This window comes from Podarcis filfolensis (assembly GCF_964270895.1).
Source record: "Podarcis filfolensis genome assembly, chromosome: 4".
NCBI classification, from domain to species: Eukaryota; Metazoa; Chordata; class Lepidosauria; order Squamata; family Lacertidae; genus Podarcis; species Podarcis filfolensis.
Window position 1 is genome coordinate 71,694,600 of NC_139607.1, and position 22,122 is coordinate 71,716,721.

The 22,122-nt window shown below is 42.6% G+C and overlaps 1 long non-coding RNA gene across 1 annotated transcript in view; it reads left to right on the top strand.

The window, feature by feature from the left end:
- Positions 1-22,122, top strand: part of LOC310761629 — a 24,617-nt gene continuing 2,495 nt past the window's right edge. Inside the window, exons 1-2 of the long non-coding RNA XR_014547599.1 lie at positions 1-708; positions 8,868-9,068. This is a non-coding gene — a long non-coding RNA (uncharacterized lncRNA). The remainder of the gene's footprint in view (positions 709-8,867; positions 9,069-22,122) is intronic.

A 22,122-nucleotide genomic window follows, 5' to 3' on the forward strand; every position in this document is an offset into this window, starting at 1 on the left:
GTGTCCTCCAAAAGATCTGGAGACTTACAATGTTCTTCCTGCCAAGAGCTCAAGAGGCTGCCAAGTATATCGTGTCCCTTGGCATCTCTGCAATGGACTGAAATAGCTATAGACCTTTCTGTAGCCAGAAGAAAGCAGGGGGAGAAAAGTCCCTGTTTCTAAATTTGAAGGGGAAGCTGTAAACAACAGGCGCACTCTCTGCAAATACACAAGAAGAATTTCTCGTTTGATCTCTACCGCAAGAGGGGTCAGGATTCTGCACCTCTAAACAAGCATAAGCATCAACTGGGTAGACTTATTTTGCACCGGTAATTGGAGTCTAAAGGAGGAGGTTGCTGCCTACAATCTATGAGCCTCAGAAATGCTCTGAAGAATATTAAGAACTATTTCTAAAAACCTTGTAAATCTGAATAATTTGGCTTGCTGCTGTGCAGAATGCAGGAAAGAGCCTTATTTAATTCCACTCATTCTCTGTGTAAATACGGCTGTTTAACTTGAACAATATTTTTATGAAGCTACATTTCCCATATCTTTGTGAAAAGAGGCAGGAATATCTGTAAACAAATGCAGGAGAAGCAATCTCTGGTCTTCTGCAGATCTCCTGGAGTAGCTGTAGTGTTAAGTTCTCCCTTACAGCCTAATATTTCTAGGTACATAGATATCTTCTGGACATTCCTTCTGCATTTTTCCTGCTGTTGAGGCTATCAAGTAAGATTGCCTTTTTCTCTGATATTTCCTATTGTTAACGCAAATACGTTTCTTTAACTGTTGCAGACAGACGATTTATTATTAAACCAGCATTAAGGATGACTGTCACTGTCGGATATGAGCAGCTTGGCAGTCTCAATGTAGCCAGTGAAAGGCCATATTTGCGCCATACATTTAAAGCTCCTGGCTGACTGCACTGTGAGGAGCAGGGCTGGCCACCTTATATGAAGACTGCTGCACTCAGGTCCACTTCCGAAGCCCCACCCCCAGGCCACCGCCGATTGGCCAATTTTCAAATTGGATCTGGTGGGAACCTGAGATGCTCCATGGTGGCCAGGAGAGGGAACAAACAGCCGCAAACAAGATGGTGTTGCTCCAGCTATTTGCCCAGCAGGGGGAAATAGGTGGGTACCTGTTTCTCAAGTACAGCAAATGTTGTCCATCTCTAAACATGATGAAGATGATCAGTGGAGAGCTGCTTTTCAGCACCAGACAGTCACCTTGTCTCATTTTTGTCTTTATCTGAAATCTTCACCCAAGAGTACAGCTTTTTAATGAAATGAGAATGCTGATACCAAGCTTATTGTGCTTCTGAGTCTTATATTCATATTTATTATAACCCTGTATAATCCAATAATCTCTCTTCAGTCTTACACTGTACGCTCGTAAATGTTTTATGTTTCATTGTGGAATCCTTCTTCAGGGCTTTTGCGAATAAACGATTGCATAGTTGTTGCTTTTTATGCTCTGCAGTGCCTTCCTGGGACTACCCTGTTTGGAAGGGTGGCTCCTAAATTATGCCCCAGTTCCATTTCTCTGATCATCTGATCATAACTATTCCTTAAAATACACCATGTCTGAGCAGTTAGAGAGGCTTTCTTCATATCTCGTACTGGGGTGCCAAATTGAATATAATATTTGGGGGGGGGCGAGGTAAGTCCTACCCCACATAATTAATCACATGATGCAGTGCACACACACCATTTGAATGGGAATACCGATCAACTTTGTGGGGGCCTGCCCCCCTCAAATATTTTATTATTTTATCAACTATTTTATTTGATTGCCCCCACAGCCCCTCAATTATTTTGTTGTGGGGGTCAAAGCCCCCACAGCCTCTAAGAGTGGGCTCCTGTATCTAGTACACAACCATGGGACTTGTTTTCAGGGTAGTTTTTGTTGGAAAGAGTTTTTCAGATGTTACTTATTTTTTACTGATGTGATCTTAACATCATAAGCCATGCCCAAGTCCTACAGATGTGTAAAAATCTAGGAATTAAACCATTGCCATTTCTGATACAGCTGAAACCACAGTGGACTGAAGCCATTCCAGTTTGCACATGGTTCAGGCCAATAAACAGCTTGACACACCTCACGTCAGTTCTGTTCTTTTGTAAACCGCATCTCTGACAGTCAAAATTATGGCAGCTAAGTTGGCATGAATGAGGGATTGCTAAAAGTCTATTACAGTGGTACCTCGGGTTACAAACACTTCAGGTTACATACGCTTCAGGTTACAGACTCTGCTAACCCATAAATAGTACCTCGGGTTAAGAACTTTGCTTCAGGATGAGAACAGAAATTGCGCCGCGGCGGTGGTGTGGCAGCAGCGGCAGGCCCCATTAGCTAAAGTGGTACCTCGGGTTAAGAACAGTTTCAGGTTAAGAACGGACCTCCAGAACGAATTAAGTTCTTAACCAGAGGTATCACTGTATTATTATTATTATTATTATTATTATTATTATTATTATATATATATACTGCCCTATACCTGAAGGTCTCAAGGGAGTTCACAGAATAAAATCAAAATATAAAACCACAAAATACATAATAAAACTAAAAACAACCCAATAACCCCCACCCCCAAAAAAACACATTTTAAAAGGGCATAGGATCCTCACAACATTTAAAGTAAGACAATTAATAATCCTGGACAAGAGTCATTCGTTGGACAGACCACGATCTCAGAAATGTCTGTAGCAATATTTATTGACAACCAAATTGGCTGGGTGCCTTTCTGATACAAAGACAAAAATAAGAGTGACGGGGATTAGCTTTGGCTGTTGAGCAGATGTAATACTAGTGCTTCATCTTCTGCAAGGGAAAGGCCTGTATCTAATGTTGCAAACGAGTCCTCATTGCTGAGTTTGATCTTGGCGCTGTTTCTACGGCTGATGCGCTTCCACCACAACGTTGTTTGTCCATCCCAGGGCCACCATGGCTTTCTGGGTCAGCCTCTTGGTCAGAGTCCGTATATCTTCCAGCATCTGGGAGGATGCTTGGATCAAATTCATCATCACTTTAGTCATATATATATATATATATATATATATATATATATATATATATTTCTTACATTTATATACCACCTTTATCTTCCAAGGGTCTTGAGGTGGTGTACGTGGTTCCCCATTTCATCACAACAACCCTATGAATCAGGTTAGGCTAAGAGATGGTGACTGCCCCAAGGTTGATGGCTGAGTGGGGATTCGAACCCTGCTCTCCCATTACACCACACTGGTTTATATTGAGTCCTTGTGCAAATAGGAGGTGTGTGACCTGTGCTGGCATAGCCTTTCTCTCACATACCCAGCCATGTGCGAATGGTATCATGAAAAAAAAAGTGTGAGGGGTGTGCCTGAGCCTGAAGGACATCAGGGAGCGAGAAGGGGTCTATGGAAGGAGAAAAATTTGCTACTTTCCTAGCTTTCAGAGCATTGTTAGCAGATAGGGATGTAACTGTTTGGGGGACATGCAATTCAGTTATTTAGACACAGCTCAGTAAGGATGATGACCTCATCTCTCCGATAAGGTTGTTTTGACCTAATTGTAATCTGCTAATTTTATTCAAAAAGAAAAGAAATCAATCCTAACGTTCTTCCATGCCCTTTCTGTTCCTGAAATTGGAAAACAGGGCCTGTGGGACAGGAAATCTTAAAAGTCCTTCTGGATCAAGGACAACACACACATCCCCGCCCATATTTTGGATTTTGCAGCTGTTGTTTCTCATAATAACAAAGGTGCCAAAGGCTTTATAGGTCAGGCTGAAAGAAGCTGAGATTCCATCCATTTCCCAGTCTTCTTCTAGTAAGCTGGGGAGACTGGGAAGCAATAGTTATGAGGATGGAAAGGAAGAATGTGAGAATGGAACAGAGTCCAAGAGGTTTAGCAGAGGAGGCTTGAAGGGGAAGAGAGAACCCTATGCAAGAAAGGCTATACAGTAGGGGGTCAAGAAATTCATTTCGTGAAAAAAAAAGGAAACAGAGCAGAGCACAAACAGATAGGATGATATTTGTGGGCCTTTCAGAGTTTTGCCCTGAAAAACGTTGTTGTTGTCGTCATCAGTTGGTCTTAAGAAACAATGGAGTGCGCTTCAAGGGGTGAAGTCAAAACTCTGCATTAGCAGCACCAAACTGATATCCTTGGGGCGCATGCCTGGGCAGTGTGTATGGAGGTTCTGGGCTGCCCAAAAGACAACCTCCCCCCCCCCCGGCCTCACTGATGTGGTCCTAAAGAAAGCAGAGCAATACACTTGGCACCAGCTTGGCTGCAGGAGTTGCCAGAAGGAGGCGTATAAGGGTGTTATGTACTGAGTTGAATAGGATCCAAACTGCAGCAGTCTGATTGGTCCTAGAACAATAGGATCCAAAAGGCAGCAGTCTGATTGGTCCTAGAACAATAGGATTCAGAATGCAGCAGTCTGATTGGTCCTAGAACAATGCAGCAGTATGATTGGTTGGCAGGAACCACCCAATCATGCTCCAGATAGAAGTGAATCCACAACCTGATTGGCTTACAGTAGAATTCCGGAATTAGCCAATCATGTGCAGCCCATTGTGTAAATAATGTATATAAAGCAGATACTTTGAGGGGACATTCATTCATTCCTCCTCACCACTATGAGCTGAATAAAGAGCATGAAATCACTTTGCGACTCTGAGTATATTTCAGGATTCCACTCTGGATTTGTGTGGGGTTCACTCCTTAGCCCTTTCTTCTCCCAAAGATATCCTGCAAGGTAGCAGAGATTTAGGATCAGAGTTTTCCTTTTCCTGGATGGGCTACCTTCCCAGATTGATGAGCCATATCTGCCCCTCACTTCCCTCTACAGTACATGCAGAAACTGCCTTCTTGACTGTTGGACCCACTTTTGGTCTCATTCGCTCAATCCTCTGGAGCCTGTCCTCGCATACAGGGAAAGTCCTTGGCTACCCTCACCTCGTTTAGCCCTCCCTAACATCCCATACTCCCCGTCCTATAGATTTGTTAAATGAATGATAAATGATGAATTAGCCCAACATCCCAACTTTGAGTCCTACACTTTGCTCCTTATTTATTTTACTTCATCAGAACACCTCTCTCCCAGGCTCTGGAATGGCTTACAGTTCACACTTAAGCATTTCGAAAAGAAATGGGGGAAAGGGGGTTAAAAAAACAAGAATCACACCTCTGGTGCTCTTCCTGGTGTCTCTTGCAGACTCTCAATAAAATAATTCCCTCTCAAAGAACATCCGTCAACATAATATTAGCAGCCAGCGGAAGGACAACAGTTGCGCCATTAGTGGCCCATCTCCTCTCTGCTCTTGAATGAATGAAAACAAAACAAAAGTTGCAACGGCCAACATAAGCCAGCGCCTGTTTAGCAGGTGGCTTCTATCCCCAGTGATCATCTAATTATAGTTCGAGCACAGAGAGTACCTGTCTGTAGAGATGAATGGGAATTTGCAGTGGTGATTGAATCACGCAGAGTTGGCACATGATTAATGAGAATCAACCAGCTGACTCTGGGAGGCCCATTGAAACTTACACCGTTGAACAGCCAGTGGGGAACAGTTCTGGCTCTTTGGATCATCCACTGTTGCATTTTATATGAAACCTCTGTTGCAAAATCTGTCTAGCTGGAAGAAAAGATGCAAGCTGCTAAAGTTATGTTATTCCCCATAGAAGCCCCTCTAAAGTGGGGTTTTTAATGTGGGTGTCTTCTGCAACGTGTCCTTGAGGCAATGACAGTGCAATGGTGGTGGATTTAGACTGGACTGTCCACACATCATTCTATTTCAAAAGTTGTTCTGTAATGCTGTTACCACATTATTAAGATCTGGAGCATGCTAGATCAGGCGAATGCAACACCTACTCTAGCATCTAGTTCTCCAAAAACTGCAAACTTAGCTCAGTCCCCTTCCTCAACTGCCTTCCTTCTTGGCCTAATATAGAGATATAACAATAAAACAATGAACAGGGTGGTGATACAATGACTATTGCAATCGACACAAGATAACATCACCAAGGCAACTATCTGTAAACAAACAATAAACGTCCACAAAAATGGCAAAAGTAGGTTTTTTCTCAAATAGGTTTTATCTTAAACAATAGCAAACACAGTAAATAGTTTACTTGTAATATATCAGTGGTTCAGTGCTCATTTCTTCTCTTTCCAAAATAGATTTTATCTTGAACAATTGCAAATGCAGTAATAAAGAGTCCAGTTGTGATATACCAGTGGTTCAGTGCTCGGATGCCGTTCCAGTAATCTGATGTTTCATCGCTAAAGAGCTTAGTCATCGAGCAGTAAATAATATACAAGAGAAGAGAGTATGTAAACGACTCAAAGCAGGGGTATATTTGTCCTCATCTGCATGTTTCCATCGGAAGGAGCATAGAAAGAGGACCATGTCCTTCAGTTTGTTAAACCTCCTTATGGACGTTTATTGCTTGTTTACAGATAGTTGCCTTGGTGATATTATCTTGTGTTGGTTGATTTAATATAGAGATAGCAGCTCAGTTAATGACCACTGGTTAACAAAGGAACATAGAACATAACAAAAGCTGGATCAGACTTATCTATCTAGCCCACCATCCTGTTCTCACAGTGGCCAACCAGATGCCTATGGGAAGCCCTCAAACAGATCCTGAGTGCAACAGTGCGCTCCCCACTGGTAAGATTCGCCTTTATATCAAAGTGGCACTATCCAGATCTCCCATTTCATCTGCCATCTGTAAGAGCTAGGCTGGAATCCTTCAGAGTTCAAGGACAGGGGGCAGACAGTTACTGGAATTCTGGATTAAAAAGAGAATTAACAAGGAAAAAAATGTAGCGTTTTCAAAAAATGAAACTTGCATTCTGATAAATGAACAAAAAAAGAAATAGAAGGAAATGATAGAATCATAGAATCTTAGAGTATGAAGGGACCCCAGGGTCATTTATTCCAACCCTCTGCAATGCTGGAATCTCAGCTAAAGCATCCCTGACAGATGACCATCCAGCCTCTGCTTAAAAACCTCCAAGGAAGGAGAGTCCACAACCTCCTGAGGGAGACTGTTCCACTGTCAAACAGCTCTTCCTGTCAGAAAGTTTTTCCAAATGTTTATTCAGAACCTCCTTTCTTGCAACTTGAAGCCACTGGTTCGAGTCCTACCCTCCAGAGTAGGAGAATTTTTTATTATTATTATTATTATTATTATTATTATTATTATTATTATTATTTTGAATTTATATACTGCCCCATACCCGGAGGTCTCAAGGCAGTTCACAGAAAACAAGCATGTTCCCTCCTCCATGTGACAGCCCTTAAGATATTTGAAGACGGCTATTATTATTTTCTCTCTATAGGAGAAGAATAAATAAAATCTTGCTGCTGCTCCCCCCCCCGCCCCAGCCATCTGCTGTGGAGAGAATGAATGCCTGACCACAAGGAGTGTAAAAACGAGAAAGTGGCCAGCAGAACAGCTGCTGCGCATCATATCCCAGCGCTCTAGCAGAGACATCTTCTAAACAATCTGACATCTGCCTCCACTTTCTCCCACTCCTGCAATTGAAAACGAAACACCCACTAATTCTGCCAGAGAGCCACAGAGAGCACAAAAATGGAAAGAAAGAAAAAAACAACAAGAATCTTGCTTCTTTCTTATGTCTCATGCAGCATCCACATTCCTCCGAAGGGGCACATCTACTGAAGGAAGACCAAAAACTGGTGTTGGAGGCCTCCATTTTTGCGGGACCTTTCAGGGCAGGGCTGGGAAACTCCCAGCTCAGAGGACTTTCAGGACTCTGTCCAGGCCATTCCTGACAGGCCACGCCCTTCACTGGCCCTGCTCCTCTAGTGATTTGGGCTGGAACATGTCACTGTTACTGAGATAATACCTTTTGCTTCCATGGATGGAGAATGGAGAACGATGTGAGTCCAGTCATGCTCTATTTTACCACACAAGCCACTGGTATGAGGCCTGTTATTGAATTTATATACTGTCCTATACCCGGGGGTCTCAGAATGAAGCCCCCCCCACTTCCTGTCATTCTCATGCACCCAAACGGGACACACACCCCCGCACTGGGTATTTGTAAATAAATAAATAAATAAATCCTTGCATTTAATGGTGACTTATATCATATGCAGTGTGGGACGCGGGTGGCGCTGTGGTGTAAACCACTGAGCCTAGCGCTTGCCGATCAGAAGGTCGGCGGTTCGAATCCCCGCGACGGGGTGCGCTCCCGTTGCTCGGTCCCTGCTCCTGCCAACCTAGCAGTTCAAAAGCACGTCAAAGTGCAAGTAAATAAACAGTTACCGCTCTGGCGGGAAGGTAAACGGCGTTTCCATGCGCTGCTCTGGTTCGCCGGAAGCGGCTTAGACATGCTGGCCACATGACCCGGAATCTGTACGCTGGCTCCCTCAGCCAATAAAGCGAGATGAGCGCTGCAACCCCAGAGTCGTTTGCGACTGGATTTAATTATCAGGGGTCCTTTACCTTTACCTAATATCATATGCAGTTTGACTACCGGGGAACACTGTCAGCTCATTTTCTTGGGATCGCTCTGTAGAATTCATTTGAGGGAAGCGCTGTGCTTGAAATGTATGACGTGCACGATTACTCAATAATAAGTTCCACTAAATTCAGTGGTTACTTCTTCTTTCATGTGTTTAGAACTATAGCCTAGTTGCTCAGGCCACCAACTGAGGAGGACCTTGAAGCTTCTGCAGGAACCATGATCCTCTCGGTTCTAATGGTGCAGCAGGACTTTCTTGGTGTGTCTTGTCTCCTTGCAGTTCTGTCCTTTAGTTAGAGCTAGGTGGAGACATGGAGGCTGAATCCCCACTTTCCACCACTGCAACACACTTAGATTGATTTGTAACACTTACAATTGTCATTGTCCTATTTTACAGAGTCCTCTGCTTGAGGGGCTACCAGAGGACAGTCGTCTAGGAGTCTTCCATTTGAAAGTCTGTCCAGTTGGAAGTCTGCTCCCAAAATAAGAAACCAGAAGGAGGGAGAGCAAAGGTCTCACAGTTGTCCATCAGCAGCACCTGGACAGCAGTCTGAACAAGCTCTTTTCCCAACTTCCACAGGCTCTCTTCCCTACCATGGTGAGACAACTTGCATTTCTATTTAAATTACAAGAAGTATTTCTAAATTTGCATCTCTAACTAGAAATCAATACATGCAATTTTTATGCAAATTTGTGCCCTCATTTGTCTTATTGCCTTGGTCCTGAGGAGAGGTCATGGCTAGCAGCCACTCTTGAAGTTAAATAGGGCATGATTTTACAAATGGCATGTTATATGTTTAACACTGACTATCTATCTATCTATCTATCTATCTATCTATCTATCTATCATCTATCTATCATCTATCTATCTATCTATCTATCTATCTATCTATCTATCCAGTGCTTTTTTTCTGGGTGTACGCAGAGGTACACATACCCCTAAAAAAATTGTGAATCTAAATTTGGCCTCACTGAGGGGCAGTATTTCAATATGAGTAAGAAAATTAGAGTACCCCTAAACATTTTTTTAAAGAAAAAAACTATCTATCTAGTGCCAAGATGGTAACATTCTACCATCAAGATTTGGATTCAAAAGTCAAATTTGAAAATTTCCAGTTTTTGATTTGGTAGCAGGATTGCAAAATTTCAGTTCAGCTATAGAACAGGAATTTAGCTTTATTCTCTTGGGGGCAGGGAAAGGAAAGAGGTTTTGAAATGTTATACCACCAATTAAAATAGGAGACCATCTGTGCTTCTACCCTTCCAAGTGCAAAGTTCTACTAATTTTATTATAGTTTCTACCACCCATTTGACCCACGAGCTGAAGATTAAAGAGCAGGTAAGCAGTGAGAAACTAGCCCCCATGTTTTTGACTTTGCTTCGACTTAATGTGCACCTGGGTAACCATGGAAATGAAGGCAACTGTGCATTATTCTACAAGCTTCTTCTCAGCAAGAAGTCTTTTATAGCTGCATTTAGTTTTCCAGCACTGCATAATTATGTTTAGAAGTGCCTTTTAACTAATTAGTCATAGCCACTCATTCCCAGTGTTATCGTGACTCCTTCACTGATACCCAGAAGGCCTGTTCCACTGTTATTGGCTAGAGATACTCATATATCTAGTACTGCACGCTAATGGGCTTGTTGGACTTCCTCTGTATACAGGTTTCCACTCGAGCCCTTAAAGAAACTTCAGTGGGCACAGAAGACAGTTGCTGGAATGGTGTGTGTGTGTGTTAGACATTGGAGGACACCAATATAGCAAGACTGTACCCGTTGTGCTGGTTGCCTATTCCTTAGAGAGCCAGTGTGGTGCAGTGGTTAAGAGCGGTAGTCTCGTAATCTGGTGAACCGGGTTCGCGTCTCCGCTCCTCCACATGCAGCTGCTGGGTGACCTTGGGCTAATCACACTTCTTTGAAGTTTCTCAGCCTCACTCACCTCACAGAGTGTTTGTTGTGGGGGAGGAAGGGAAAGGAGATTGTTAGCCGCTTTGAGACTCCTTAGGGTAATGATAAAGTGGGATATCAAATCCAAACTCTTCTTCTCTTCTTATCCAGACTCAGTTTGGAGTACAGGTTTCAATCTTTCCTTCTCCCAAAAATTAACATGCTAAAATACACATAAAATACAAATGCCATTGCACAAATGAAATACCTTCTAAGACAAAAGAAAAACAAATAATTCATTTAGAATGATGTTGCTGTAACCAATTCATTATACAGATATAAATACAACTATGTACAGGGGGGGGCGGACTATTGAAAATTTAGCACTACATCTGAGGATTGAAGATTTATATGCTGTTATTTTCTTTGTTGTTTTAAATTGGTTTTAACTGTTTTTGTTGTATTTTGCACATCTCCTTGAGACATGTATGTGGAAGGCTTTTATTATTATTAATAAAAATAATACATAACCATATTCCAATAAAAGATAAACATTTTTCAGTTTGAAGTAAATAATGCTTATTTTAAAAAAAATGTTTCTTTTTTAAAATAATGCTTATTTTTTAAAAAAAGCCATCTCCCAACTCCACTTAAAATAATTGTACATATTACAATACTCAGAAGCAGGAGGGGGTAAAACACATCTGGACTTGCTTCTTCAGGTCTTAAAAGAGAGGAGTCACAATTAGTAGCTAATTAAAGGAGAAACAGCAGTTATAGAAGAAATCATACATTCCTTCTGAAAGTGAATGCAATTCCTTTATAGGCGAAGTTGTTTCACTTGTGTTAAGATCAGGAAGAAAGTTGTTCTGTGACATCACCCCACTGCCTTTTGAAAGGTGAACTCATGCTGTACATTTGCTGATATGAGTATCCTTTCAGCACAGTCTATGACTCTGCAGAATCCCCAAGAACTGTGGCAGACTTTCAGCACAAGAAGAGTGACTCAGCTGCAGCAGCAGCTGCCGATATAATAGTAAACTATCAGACAAAAAGGGCATCCCTCTTGAAACGATATGCCACAACCGCTGCTCTGGTTCAAAGCAATTGGCTCCATTTGGATCTGGTCAGAGTGCATTTGTCAGCAATTCTTGGCCAGTTAGTAAAATAAGAATAGTAAATAAGATAAGAATAGGTTTCAGAGAGCCTGGTAGAGCTATTTGGCAAAAACAACTCACATATCCACACTCCTACACTGATCCTCTTAATAAGGAGAATGTGGGTACAGTTTTAGAAATTGAACTGCCTGATGTGGAATGAAACAAAATGCTGCAGCTGAGCCCCCAAGGTCAGTTCACTGCTGCCTCATTGGTAAAGTGTGGAAACAGAGTCTTTTAAAAGTGCAAAGGCACCACTGAAGTAAGATTTCAAGAGCAGAGTTCCATGCAGATGCAAGTGTGCTCTGCCTTAGGAAGGCACATCTGTGCTGAGAAAATGGAGACCCTGTCTCCTGTGAGGCTCCCACATTATAGAGTCTTGTGTTCTTTTCTGGATGCCACTGGATGCATAAATGGTTATTAAGACATGCTGACATGGAGTAATTTAACTGTTCTGTCCTCTTCATTTGTATATGTCCCTTGGGATCCCTTCCTACTCTCCAATTCTGTTATTCTAAGATTGGAAAAATGAGAAACCAAAGCTGTCAGATTCTCCCATCCCTAAGCATTATATATCAAGTATTATAGGGGGAAGCAGACTAGAAAGTAGCTTTTAGTTTGCATCCACAAACACCCAAATCTAACTTTTAAATATAGCATACCTAGCTACTGAACTCCTTTTCTTCCTGTCTTATTCATATTTATTATTCCTGCTGCCTGCATGTCTGTCCCTTTATTGTCCTTTTGTTCATGTCTCTGCCCAGTTTCTCTGATCTGAGTTTCTAAACAGAGATTTTAAATGGATAAACCAAAACTACCCAGGGGCTTCATTTTGCTTGGCATGCCACTCTCCTGTCAGGACAGGTATCTGATATCCAGAGGGCTAACATTTTCATTTATAAAGTCACTTGGAAGGCTCTCTTGGCTATCTAGTTTATTGATTGCAAAATTGCCCCATTCCTCACAACTTGTATTTTTGTACGCACCTGGCCATACAGGACAGCCATTTGTTATTTCACTGAACACTACAGTATATAAAAATTTTCACCAGGTCTGCTGCTCTGTCACCACTCCTAAATTCTATACTCCTTCATCTTTGTCCCCATCTTTGGCATTCACTGAGCAAACTCATTACCAGATGAATGTGGCTTTCCTTAGTCTCTATCTTGAGTCTTCCCATTTCACCTGAGTCCTAGTTGCCAGATAGGGATGAATGTTAAAGTCCATTGATTAGAGCCGTCCAATTTAGAACGTTTGATTTTGTGGCTAAACATCTGTCTCCATGCACACCACACAAGTGTCCTGGGTATGTTCACACAAGTATGTTCACTCAAGAACACAGAAACCATTTTGGCCATCATGATCTCACACAATTTAATGCTGCGATTTCCCCCCCCCAAAAAAAGCACTTTTGTGGGGGCCACAATCTTGCATAGCACTCCAAAACACACTTTTGGATGCTGTGCTCTCATGCAAGAGTGCAGCCCCCCTCCCCAAAGTGCATCTTTTGGGCTCCGCGATGTCACACAGGTCACGTGACTTGTGCAGGAACACAGTCAGGAAGACGCACGTCCCAGTTTTGAGACTCAACATGTTGGAGGGTATGCTTCATGGAGGATAAGACTATCAGTGTCTACTGGCCATAATGGCTGTGCTCTGCCTGCATAATCAGAGGCAGTATCCTTCTGAATACAGTGGAACCTTGGTTCTCAAACTTAATCCATTCCAGAAGTCCGTGCAAGTCCCAAAACGTTTGAAAACCAAGGCACAGCTTCCTATTGACACAGGCGCCCTGGAAACAATAGCTGACAGCCGCATCAGACGTTCGGCTTCCGAAAAACGTTCAAAAACCGGGACATTCCACTTTTCCACAGTCTTCAATCTTCTTCTTGTATTTTGTCCCGAAGCCTAATGCCAAATAGTATTCAAAAGCCAATGTAAGACAATTGGTTGTGGTGGGGATTAAAGTGTTTACTGATTTGTTAAGCAAACACACACACACACACACAGTTCAAAGGAATCTTCATAATGTGCAAGCACCAGGCTAAGGCTGGACCAAGCTTTTCGGTGCTGTAGGCAAATTAAAATCCAGCCCCAACTACCCAGCCTTCACATTTTGTTGTATGCTGAGTAGCATAAAATAACATTAAAGAACTAACTGTAAGATTGTTTCCTTATTTTTATTATTGGTGCCTGTCATTTCCATATTTCTTCCTGTTTGCAACTGTGCCTATACCCCAGGGCAGCTAGAGAGGAGACCTCTTGAGCTACTTTTTGCAATCTCCCCCCTCCCCCCTCTCCAGGATAGTCACATGACTGAGGCAACTATCACTCCCAGTTCACCTCTGTGGCTGGGTTGACCCTGCGGGCTGAGCTGGTTTTTAAAGTCTCTCAATCTAGTCCCCTTATCTACCTCTCACACCTGCACAAGTCTTTTGTTTATTTTTTGCTGACTTTAGTCTGCTGAAAGCAAGTTAGACTCTGTGGGTGATATGCTTTCTCCTGTTCCTAGATAGGAAAGAAAATCAGGGTCAGAAATGAAACAGTGTAGATAGTGATGGAGGAGAATTTATTTTGATCCACATTCTTTTAGTAAAGTGACCTAATTTGTGCCTCCCAGACTCATATGCAGATTGGAATGTAATTATTCTTTAGATTTCACAGTTCCCTGAATTTTGTGATACAGTGGTACCTCGTAAGTGAAGAACTTAATTTGTTCCAGAGGTCCATTCTTAACCTGAAACTGTTCTTAACTTGAGGTACCACTTTAGCTAATGGGGCCTCCAGCTGCTGCCATGTGATTTCTATTCTCATCCTAAAGCAAAGTTCTTAACCCGAGGTACTATTTCTGGGTTAGCGGAGTCTGTAACCTGAAGCGTCTATAACCTGAAGCATCTGTAACCTGAGGTAGCACTGTACAGTTCTTGGCTCAAAAGAAAATGTTCAATGAATGTGTTTTTAAAAGTGTGTATTTATAACAAAACGTAGACATGATGATAAAATACATGTCTAGGTTAAATGTATAACCAGTAAAGACATGTCCTAAGATCCTAAGAAAAGCCTCCTAGATCAGGCCAATGGGCAAACTAGTAACATTTCATTTTCAGTTTATGAAGCAATTCTATATCCTCCCACCACGCTAACAAAGAATTCTACGAAACAGTAGTCAATATCCAGAATCACTGTTCAGTGTTGGACATTATATTTGCTGAATACAGAAAGCTTCACAGCTTGTCTTTCATCGTACAAAGTCTGGTACCTCACTTCATTTAAAGATTTTCAGAGGCTTTGAGACTAAAGATTTCATTTTGTACTTGTTATGGTTTCTATAAAGATTGTCTATAAATTCTATAAAGGAATTCTATAAAGATTGTCTATTGCATATGTACATGGTCATCGTGTTGCTTAGACATTGCCAATGGGCAAACTAGGCTAGCATCCTATTCTTCCAGGGCCAATCAGATGCTTGTGGAAAAGTAGCAAGCAGGGCCCAAACACAAGAGCACTCTCCCCTCCTGTGGTTTCCAGCAATGGAAGCATTACTGCCTCCAACTGTGGAGGCAGAGTATAGTCATCATAGCTAGTCACCATGTCTTACTGAGCTACAAGTAAGCACTGATACCACCCCCAAATCACAACTAGGAATGATTTCCCTCCAGGTTGCAAATCTGTAATACATGGTAATTCCTGCCCCGGTCATGTTTATGATCAAAATGTAACAGGGTGCCCAACTGAAGAGAATAACTGGATTCTTCATAGCATGAGAAATCTGCATTTGAGCCTTGTGTTGCATGCATTTGCAATTCCTGAAATTATGCAATTCTTGAAATTTCACCAAACAATCCCACGGTACATGGAAAACTGGTACTGTTTAAAAGAGATCAGCTGGAACCTCCCACCGATGTGATAAATCTTAGCAAACAGAAATAGATTTGTTTACTTAGAGCCAACTGAGAGCTGAGGGCTGGTCCCTTGAAATCTAAAGACTTCTCCTGAGAACCAGCTGATGTTCTGCCAAAAGCATCGCTGTGCCAGGCACTAGCTTCCTCTTAGCCAGTTGGGAGTCCTGTGACTCCCTGGCAAGGTTATCTCATTTTACGAAATTTCAAATGCTAATCTAGAGGAGGCCCCAAGCCAATTCTCTCCAGGGTTTATTGTTGGGAAATGCAAATACGGGTTTCTTTTTTGGGAAGAGTGTGTATGTGGAAGTATTTTGATAACTGCTTCCCAGGTGCTGATGCCATTAATTGTAGTCTAGTAAATGTAAAGGGACCCCTGACCATTAGGTCCAGTCATGGCCGACTCTTGGGTTGCGGCGCACATCTCGCTTTATTGGCTGAGGGAGCCGGCGTACAGCTTCCGGGTCATGTGGTCAGCATGACTAAGCCGCTTCTGGCGAACCAGAGCAGCGCACGGAAACGCCATTTACCTTCCCGCCAGAGCAGTACCTGTTTCTCTACTTGCACTTTGACATGCTTTCGAACTGCTAGGTGGGCAGGAGCTGGGACCGAGCAACGGGAGCTCACCCCGTTGCAGGGATTTGAACCATCGACCTTCTGATCGGCAAGTCCTAGGCTATGTGGTTTAACCCACAGTGCCACCCGTGTCCCTAACTGTAGTCTAACCCTTCTGCAAAAGACAGTATTGCTTCAGTTCATCCAGATCAACTGGGTGGGGAGAAAGGTCAAAAGTACTGGAGATGTACAATCCAGATGTTTCCTCAACATCTTTCCATAATTTGCATAATGGATAGCATAGTATTGTGTGCTTTCCTTGAATGTTGAGAACTTCAACAGACAGTAGTATCTATGATTCTATGATTCTATCTTTCTTTGGAGAAGACATTTCAGAAGGACCTCAACTATTGTTGTAATATATGTTTTATACAAGGTACACCCCAAGTCAAGACTGAGGAATCTGTGGCCTCTAGATGTTGTTGGATTCCACCAGCCCCAGCCAGCAAGGCCATTGATCAGGGATGATGGAGGTTGTAGTTCAAGACCAAATGTTCTCCATCCCTGCCAAACGTGGAGGCCAACAGCAGGCAAAGGCATACACTTCCTCAGTTTGTCTTTTCTTCTCATCTTCACACACATCCTTCCATTATCCCACTCCCAATAGCTTGAGATGTGTCTTCACCTTCCCCATTCTCTGGTGGGCTATTGTTCAAGCTGACAGAGAGGCTTATTTATTTGTTTGTTGCCAGAATTTATACACTACTTTTCTCTCAGATACCCAAGGCAGCAAAAACAATTGCCAACTATCTTCTAACCCACTTGAGAGGAAATATCAACCAACTATTCTGGGCTGTTGACACTGCATTAAGACTTGTCCTTGGAATAGCCTCCATGAATAGGGGAGCCTTTTGACAGCAGTGTACTCCTATGCAGCTGGAATAATTTGTGTATGAAGGAGAGTTATTCTGTACTATTAATCCTTCCTAGAAAAAGCAATGGTCAATCAGCAGCCCATGGCACCGTAAAAAGACCATGCTGAAGGATTATCCCCTCCCCTCCTCACTCCACACACATATGCACTTTTTAAAGAGCTTGCTAGTACTTCATTGAATTTCTGTCTGATAGCAAACTCGTTGCCATAGATCTGTGTCTAGTTGTCATCTAGAGCCATACTATTGGCTTCATTGCGACAAATCACTACTATTGTGCAATACTTTCTGATATAACTGTGATGGCATAGAATAAGATATCACCTCAGTAGTGAGAGCCTATGTTGATAATAATAATAATAATAATAATAATAATAATAATAATAATTTATTATTTATACCCCGCCCATCTGGCTGGGCATCCACAGCCACTCTGGGCGGCTTCCTAAAGAATATTAAAATACTGTGATACATCAAACATTGAAAGCTTCCCTAAACAGGTGTTCTGCATAAGCCATATAATAACATTACCCAGCCCAAACAAGTCAATGGCTTTGAACAGAACCAAGGAGGTTAAGGATACAATCCTTTACACATTTCCCTGGATGTAAATCCCATGCAACTCATTGGTGCTTGCTTCTGTTGCAATGCGAGCAAGCTGAATTAAATATAGCAAAACATGCTTTTGAGTAAAAGTTATTAGGATTGCATTGAATAGGAAGAGATGTTGCTTAGTGGTGGAGGACACCCTTGACCTGCTGAAAGTCGTTGTTCAATCAGTGGCATCTTCAAATAGAGCTGGGAAAGTCCTTTGCCTCAAACCCTGAAGTGCTGCTACCAGTCAATGTAGACAGTACTGAACAAGATGAACCAATGGTCTGGCTTGATATAAGGCAGCTTCCTATGTTCCTGTTTACTCAGAAATAAGTAAAGTACTACTAGGTGAGTGAATATAGGACTACATTCCCATAACCTTTAACCTCTAGAATCAACCCATAGCATAATCACTGGCTTCTTCTGAGGAACTGACTAGGATGAGAGAAAATGTCCTTATACCAAGTTGACTATTGTCAGCATTGACTAGTAGTGGTTCTCTAGGTTTTCAGGTGTTTTTTAAGTCCTGCTTGGAGATCTGAGGGATTGAACCTGGAGGCTTCTGCATTCAAACATGTGCTCTTGCTCTGAGCCAGAGCCCATCCCCAGTGCTGATCTCATTAGCACTAATTTTACACTAGGTTAACTACACTGAATGGAAATTACATTCCATTAATTTCAAATTAATTTCACTCCATTCAGTGAAATTGCTCCTGGTTCCCATTTGTATTGTTACTAACAGGAGAAATCAGTTCCTTTTTATGTTATAAGAGCCAGCAGTTCGGCTAAGGCGCAGTTATAGCTTTGCAAGTCTCCCAGACTCCAGGGTGATCACACAGCTATTATTATTTTTAAAAAAGAAATGGAAAGAAGAAGAATTTGCATGTCACCATGTCCTTTCAAGTGCCAGGCAGTTCTAGGGCTGTTGCAATCTCTCTGGGGAGAAGAGGCTAGCAAGCTATTTCCAGCTGTACTGGGAAGCAAGAGATACACGAAGTTCTGATAACATTTCTGTAAGCATCAGGCGCTCATCTGACCAGTCTCTCTGAACCTTCTCCAGCTTATCATCTGCAAGTCTTCAATCTTAATGTCTGGATTTTCCCACAGTGCTCCCCACTTGATTACATACTTTTGCCTTCCATGTCTGAGACTTGTAAAACTGAGACAGACACCTAGACGGGGGTAGGGATAGGGCAGAAATTCAATTCAGTCCACACAGAAAGGTGAATACAGTGGTACCTTGACTGTCGAACTTAATCCGTTCCGGGAGTCTGTTCGACTCCTGGAGCCATTTGAAAACCAAGGCACGGCTTCTGATTGGCAGCAGGAGCTTCTTGCACTCAAGCAGAAGCAGCAGAAGCTGCGTTGGACATTCGGCTTCGAAAAAAGCTTGCAAACCGGAACACTTACTTTCGGGTTTGCGGTGTTTGGGAGCCGATTTGTTTGGGAGCCAAGCTGTTTGAGAACCAAGGTACCACTGCATATCAAATTTGCCCTTTCTGAAACAATATAAGGATCGACACACAAACACCTTTCAAAATGTGTGCATATCCAGACTTTGTAATACAGTTCTCCAATTAGGGGCGCCAACTTGAATAAAATATTGGGGGGCAGGTAACCCTGTACCACATAATCAAGCAGATTGAGCAGATCATTAAGCAAACAGTCTGTGAGCACCTAGAAAGGAATGCTGTGATCACCAATAGTCAGCATGGATTTCTGAAAAATAAGTCATGTCAGACTAACCTGATCTCGTTTTTTGACAGAATTACAAGCCTGGTAGATGAAGGGAACGCAGTGGATGTAGCCTACCTTGATTTCAGCAAGGCATTTGACAAGGTGCCCCATGATATTCTTGTAAAGAAGCTGGTAAAATGCGGTCTTGACTATGCTACCACTCAGTGGATTTGTAACTGGCTGACTGACCGAACCCAAAGGGTGCTCATCAATGGTTCCTCTTCATCCTGGAGAAGAGTGACTAGTGGGGTGCCACAGGGTTCTGTCTTGGGCCCGGTCTTATTCAACATCTTTATCAACGACTTGGATGATGGACTCAAGGGCATCCTGATCAAATTTGCAGATGACACCAAACTGGGAGGGGTGGCTAACACCCCAGAGGACAGGATCACACTTCAAAACGACCTTAACAGATTAGAGAACTGGGCCAAAACAAACAAGATGAATTTTAACAGGGAGAAATGTAAAGTATTGCACTTGGGCAAAAAAAATGAGAGGCACAAATACAAGATGGGTGACACCTGGCTTGAGAGCACTACATGTGAAAAGGATCTAGGAGTCTTGGTTGACCACAAACTTGACATGAGCCAACAGTGTGACGCGGCAGCTAAAAAAGCCAATGCAATTCTGGGCTGCATCAATAGGAGTATAGCATCTAGATCAAGGGAAGTAATAGTGCCACTGTATTCTGCTCTGGTCAGACCTCACCTGGAGTACTGTGTCCAGTTCTGGGCACCACAGTTCAAGAAGGACATTGACAAACTGGAACGTGTCCAGAGGAGGGCAACCAAAATGGTCAAAGGCCTGGAAACGATGCCTTATGAGGAACGGCTAAGGGAGCTGGGCATGTTTAGCCTGGAGAAGAGGAGGTTAAGGGGTGATATGATAGCCATGTTCAAATATATAAAAGGATGTCACATAGAGGAGGGAGAAAGGTTGTTTTCTGCTGCTCCAGAGAAGCGGACACGGAGCAATGGATCCAAACTACAAGAAAGAAGATTCCACCTAAACATTAGGAAGAACTTCCTGACAGTAAGAGCTGTTCGACAGTGGAATTTGCTGCCAAGGAGTGTGGTGGAGTCTCCTTCTTTGGAGGTCTTTAAGCAGAGGCTTGACAACCATATGTCAGGAGTGCTCTGATGGTGTTTCCTGCTTGGCAGGGGGTTGGACTCGATGGCCCTTGTGGTCTCTTCCAACTCTATGATTCTATGATTCTATGATTCTATGATAAGCACAAGATGCAGTGTGCACACACCATTTGAATGGCAATGCCCATCATCTTTAGGTGGGCCTGGCCCCCTGAAATATTTTATTGGGGGTGCGAAGGGACCTCGACCTCTAGGAGTTGGCTCCTATGTCTTCAGCCAACTGATGTTTGGAATCTATCATCTATCTATCTATCTATCTATCTATCTATCTATCTATCTATCTGGTATCATCTCAGGGGGAAGTGTGCAAAAATTAGTGCAAATAACATACAACAATGCATTGCATTATGTAAGGAGATATTGTTTGCAAAAATATGTATAATTGTCAAAACTGCATATAAAAATGGGTTTATTAGGGGAAATCTGTACTAAAATACTGATGAATTTTCCCTAGGATCACAAATTCCTGCAGAAATATGGAGAATCGAGTTTCAGATGGAAAAACGAGAAAGTGAGAGAACTAAAACTGACAAAGCCATCCCTTGAAGGAAGACTCGCAGCATAAGAAAAAGCTGCCTCAGCATGGCCTGCCAACATGTGCAGGCTACAGTTTTGTGCAGACTCCATGAGCACACAACTGAATGTACTCACAGACAGGTGGTCATTATTTTATTTTTATTTATTAATGAATATTGTTATTGTGATGGTTATTATTCCTACCCACAAACAAAATTCTCAGAATTCTGTGTGTGTACAGTGCCTGACAGGGGGTTCTTTAAAAAGAAAAAAGAAAAAGGGCAGGGAGCAAAGAAAAGAGGGCAAGTGCTAAACCAGAGTTGGCTAATTCCCACTTCAGAGGCCTAAGGCAGCTCCTCAAGCAATGTCTTCACTCACACATAGACCTCACTGATTTTGGCAGGGGAGGGGGGCTGTGTACCTCTGTGCCTGTTCACATGATAGTGTGCATGAAAGAGTGTGGACACATTCATTTTTAGCCGTGCAGTCTTAAGGCCCAAAATGTTAACCTCCCCTGTGATAAATCGTCTTGATTAAAGGTGGTCCTACAACACCCCCTGTAAAAAAAAAATCCCCTTCCACATCATACCCACCTCCTCCCTCCTATCAGTTGATTCCCTCTAGCTCACCTTAAAAGGAGACATTTGGAAGGAAGTACATCAATCTGTTTGGCTGGGGATTCTCTCAAAAGACAAGATGTCCGCTCTTTGTGCTTAAAGAGCATTTGCATTCTCTTAAAGAGCATGGTGATGCGGGTAGCGCTGTGGGTTGCCGATCAGAAGGTTGGCGGTTCGAATCTCAGCAACGGGGTGAGCTCCCGTTGCTCGGTCCCTGCTCCTGCCCACCTAGCAGTTCGAAAGCACATCAAAGTTCAAGCGGATAAATAGGTACCGCTCTGGCGGGAAGGTAAACGGCGTTTCCGTGCACTGCTCTGGTTCGCCAGAAGCGGCTTAGTCATGCTGGCCACATGACCTGGAAGCTGTATGCCAGCTCCCTTGGCCAATAAAGTGAAATGAGTGCCGCAAACCCAGAGTCGGCCACGACTGGACCTAATGCTCAGAGAGCATTATGCTTTAAGCATAATGCTTAAAGAGCATTATGACTTCCCATCTGCGTAATGGTGTCCTCTTGCCTCATCATCACCATTTTCAAGAGAATCCCATTGATTAAAAAAAAAAAAAACCCTACCATCATAATTTTTGCACAACCAGATACCATCAAGGATGT